The sequence below is a fragment of the Hydra vulgaris genome, chromosome 11, assembly GCF_038396675.1.
Source record: "Hydra vulgaris chromosome 11, alternate assembly HydraT2T_AEP".
Taxonomy (NCBI): Eukaryota; Metazoa; Cnidaria; class Hydrozoa; order Anthoathecata; family Hydridae; genus Hydra; species Hydra vulgaris.
The window spans coordinates 53,486,372-53,491,703 of NC_088930.1; positions in this window are offsets into that span (position 1 = coordinate 53,486,372).

The window sequence follows — 5,332 nt, forward strand, 5'->3', positions numbered from 1 at the left end:
CTCAGATAGCTAACTTTGTGACTCATTTTCCTGACAATCCTAATCATTTACCTTTACTCCTTGATTTATTTCATTTCTCTGATCCTAGCTTGTGTTCAGTTACTCTTTTTTATACCTGATGTGGTTCTGACCATGCAATGATCTGTTTAAATCTTGTTTCTTCTACTTCCTTTTCGGACTCACTCTGTCATCGCAATACTTAAAACTACCCTAAAGCAGACTAGGATTCTTTTTGTGATTTTTTTCTTGACGGTCCTCGGTTTGATGTCTTTTCTCTCTCAACTGATAAATGCGTAATCTACGTAACCTCTTGGATTCATATATACTTCTAGAAAAAGGCATCTGTTGATCCTATATTACATAAACTCAGGTGAACATTCTGACCCCTCCATTTATTGTCCGATCAGTCTTCTTATTGTTATTAGCAAGGTATTTGAGTCTTTAATCAATAAATTTCTCACTTACCATCTTGAGTCAAATAACTTTTAGACAATCAATACGGTTTTCGATCCTCTAGTTCTACGGCTTACTTGCTAACGGCTGTGACTGAAAAATTTTATTGTGCATTAGATGGAGACGGAGAGGCTAGAGCTGTTGCTCTTAACATATCTAAAGCTTTCGACAAAGCTTTGCTCGCTGATCTTCTCCATAAGCTCCATAAGATTGCTTCTTTCTAACCATTTTATATAGTCGTCCTCAAAGGTTAACACTCTTTTTCAAGCTCAAATGCCCCCTCCAAACAATCAGAGAGTGTTGGCTTCTTATCAAGACAAAAATAAATAATAATATCATTTCAAGTTACTTTTAGGGTACCTAAAGATTCTGTCCTTGGCCCTGTTTTGTTTCTTATCTACATTAATGATCTTCCCAACAACCTTACATCTACAGTAGCTCTTTTTGCTGATGACTCAACTTTATACTCCTGTCTTGAAAAAAAGTCTTCTCTTTTTGGTTGCTTAAAACAAGCAGCCGATCTTGAATCTGATGTCACATCTGTAACCGATTGGGACTCGCAGTTGTAAATTTTATCACAAAAAAACCCAGTTATAAATGTTACAATACTGTCGTCGTCCCAATATTAACAAATGGTTACACAAAAAATTGAGTCCTCTTTTTTATGTCTTCTTGGATTTTTGTTTACTACTGACCTTTCATGGAAACCATATACACAATCGATTGCTAAATTAGCATCTGCTAAGGTTGCTAATTTAGCAATTCTGCTTCCTTTTATTGTCCTCGCCATTTTCTTATTTCTGATTCCATTCTCTACCTCTACAAATTTTTTATTTGTATCTCAATGGAGTTCTTTTGTCATGTTTGGGCTGGTTCTTCTAATGATGCTCTTTCTCTTCTAGACAAGGTCCATAAACGCATTGTAAACAAAGTTGGACCCGCTCTATCTTCCAAGCTTGAGCCCCTTTCCCATCATCGTAAAGTTGCTTCTCTTTCTCTTTTCTACAAAAACTGGAAGCTGCAAATATCATGGATGCTGCTTAGAGGAGCTATCATCTCTAGGTTCGTCAACTAAAACTCATTTTCGTTGGGCAAAAAACTCATTTTCGTCATTTATCAAAGTTTCATTTGTTTGCTGTATCTATCCCTGCATACTCTAAAAACTTTTATTTGTCTAGTTTTTTTCCCCGCACTCCAATCACATGGGTTAATTCTTACGAATATAAATGCCTGAGCTGAGCATAAGACTATTGGAGTCTTTACAATTTAAAGGAAAATAACCATCAACACTAAGATTACAAGATTAGACAGTTAAACTCAAATTAGTCTCATAAAAAGTAAGTTGTTGTGGTAAACTTTGCAAAAGATAAGTCTCAATAGTAGAAAAGTTACTTCGAAGACTACGAATATTAAACAATAATAAATTTTAGAGAACTTGGTAATGACGATGGTTTTTTGTAATTTATAGCTTTTGTTACTTTAGTCATTTTTGGGTTTGTTAAAGAACTTAAATCAAAGTACAGATAGTACTCATTAAACTATTTAATAGTCCAAGCAATCGTCTCATTACTTTTAAAAAATAACCGAACTTAGTATACGAGCGTCGTTTAATAATTAACAAGACAATTTACTATTACTCAAAAACAGTTAAATCAATCCTTATGAAGCTTTCAAAACTTAAATTTGGCAACCTTGCAATGTCATCTAAATTGCTGTTTAATCATATTTTGTAAACATAACCTCAAGTTTACTCAGTTGACAATGTCCGCTCGAGAATCGGACCGTGGAATAACAACGTACCGTCAGATTTTTAGCCAAGGAAGGTGAGAGAGGTAGTAAATTCCACGAAAGAATGTTAAAACTTTACGGAGACAAAAGTTTGAAGTGTTTGAACGTTTAAAAACACGACAATGGTTTTAAAGTGACCGTACAAAAGTTTCTAACGTTAATTTTATCAACCAAATTAAAGACTAATTAAATGAATCAGTAGTTTAAATGTATGTAGTCCTTATCAATACAGTCAGGCGTTTGGAATTTATCAAATACAATGGAAAGGATAAGATGGTATTTGAGTTTGAAAAAAATGAAATTTCAATGGAAAAAAATGGAAAGAATCATTTTTGAGTAATAGTAATTTGTCTCGTTAATTATTGTATATTCGTTATATATATATATATATATATATATATATATATATATATATATATATATATATATATATATATATATATATATATATATATATATATATATATTTATATATATATATATATATATATATATATATATATATATATATATATATATATATATATATATATATATATATATATATATATATATATATATATATATATATATATATATGGGTAGAATTCAATAAATACGGCTGCGTATAAACTTTTTTTAAAATATATATATATTTTTTTATAATATATAATTATTTCAATATTTCGCTGATCTATCGTGATCAGCGTCATCAGGTATAATCAGGTATAATTTAAAAAAAGTTTATACGCAGCCGTATTTATTGAATTCTACCCATATTTTAACGTATAACAAGAAAATGACTTTCAAAAAATATATATATATATATATATTATTGTTTTGATTATGTAATAATAATCAATTTTTTCGATTTGAGAGTGATCAATATAAAGTGAAATAATCACAAAATAGATCAATAAACAAATAAAAAAGTAAGATGAAAAAAAAACAACTTTTTTACGGTACTTAAAGTTTCATGCCGATTGCGGCACTCATCAGCCATATATTTCTACAGAGATTATCAATTACCGGGAGAGCTAGGAACAGGTGTAACTGTAGAAGAGAACGAAAAGGAAAAAAAAAAGCTAGGATACGAGAAGCATGCGTTTAACCAATTAGTTAGTTAGAAATATTTTTAATTATTACTTCACATGATAATTACAATAAAAGTTGATTTTAAATCATACAATAAAATTTATGAAAACAGTTTCATGCAATTTAAAATGCTTTGCTAAAATAATTTTCTCTTAGTTTAGCACAAACTTTTGCTAACCCAAAAGTTATGTATTTAGCAAATATTTAACAAAATTAAGCTTTTTTAATTTATGGAAATATATGGCTGATGAGTGCCGCAAACGGCATGAAACTTTAAGTACCGTAAAAAAGTTGTTTTTTTTCATCTTACTTATATATATATATATATATATATATATATATATATATATATATATATATATATATATATATATATATATATATATATATTGACTTTTAAAATTTTGACTTAAAGCAGTTCACTAATTTTGCTGCAGATGCCATTAATGGTTTCAGATCATTGAAAAAGTTGTTAGACGTTTGTACGCACACCTTCTAATTATTTCTTTTACATTTCATTTGGACTTCACTCGTCCTCCAACTCTACCCCTTTCGATAGGAAGTTACAAAAAATTTCTATTCAGTATCATAATGCAAAGATGGTTTAGTAATTTTATTATAAACTTGTTTTTAAGTTTTAAAGAAATTGGGTAAAAAATATTTTAGTATCAGAATTACAGTTTTCAGAAAAAAACATAAAAACATAAAGAAGTGCATTTTTGCTCTTGCACAAGTGATGAGTAATGCCTTGCAATTATTGTTGTTGAAAAAATCACTGAAAAAAAAAACTGAAATTTTTTTTTAGCTTGCAAGGAACTTGTACTTAATTTTAATATTTGCTACATATGTCGTTGCAAAATCTATCTAAAGAATACTTTTTCCTATACTTCTTCTTCTTCTTCTTCTTCTTCTTTTTCTTCTTCTTCTTCTACTTCTACAGTCCTTTTGAAACTCAGCAGCTTGATTTATTATTATACTGATTATGTTTTAATTTTTTTGAGAGATTGATTTGATAGGATTCTTGTTATACAAAGTTCTAAGATGTCAGATAAAGAAAATCGTAATAAATCAATTAATTAACCTTTCCGCCAATATTTTGATTCTAATTGAATTCGTCCAAAGTCACTTTTGCTCCACTGCTGTCATTCTACCTGTTCTCCTGGGTTCAGATTTTTGAATAACTTTTATTTTGTTTATGCATCTTTGGCAGTTACTAAGCCAACAAAATGGTTAAAGCGACTGGCTTACACAGGTTAATTCACAACCATGAATTATAATAGCTGATGCATAATGGTTTAAAGAATAAATAGACATTTCTTCTAAAAGAAGTACATTTTTGGTCTCAGCTTACAAAAAAAAGTAGAGAAAAGCATTTCATTGGTTAAATAAAAAATAGCGTGAGCTTCTTTCAAAATAATCAAAAAAGATTTTCTAAGCTTCTGATTTTTTCCATTGAAGTTTCATCTTTTTCAAAATCAAATACCATCTTATCCTTTCCATTGGATTTGATAAACTCCAAACGCGTGACTGTATTGATAAGGACTGCATACATTTAAACCACTGATTCATTTAATTAGTCTTTAATTTGATTGATAAAAATAACGAAACCTTATAAAACGTCACAATGCCTGTTACTCAATTTGAACAATAAAATTTTTAAAACACTTTCACAAAATTGATTGTTAATATTTTTCAAAATTATAACCTCTTTAAATTCCTTTCGTTTTTCAAAATAAAGAGCAACTCGCGTCGGAAAAAAGTTGTTTTCGCAACAATAAGTAATCTCACAGCGTATAGTGTTATTTTCTGCATTATTAACTTGAATTTAACTTTTTTTTCATGCCACTTTTAAAATTTAAATTGAAAATGCTTTTAAATTAGAAGTGCGTGCGCTTCCAAAAACTTGGCACAGTTACGCTTCGTTAAAAAAAACGTAAATACGCTATTAAAAAATGAGATGCGCACTAACTAATTGCGTTCGCCCTGTTTATATCGCGACTATGGTTCAGAAGATCAA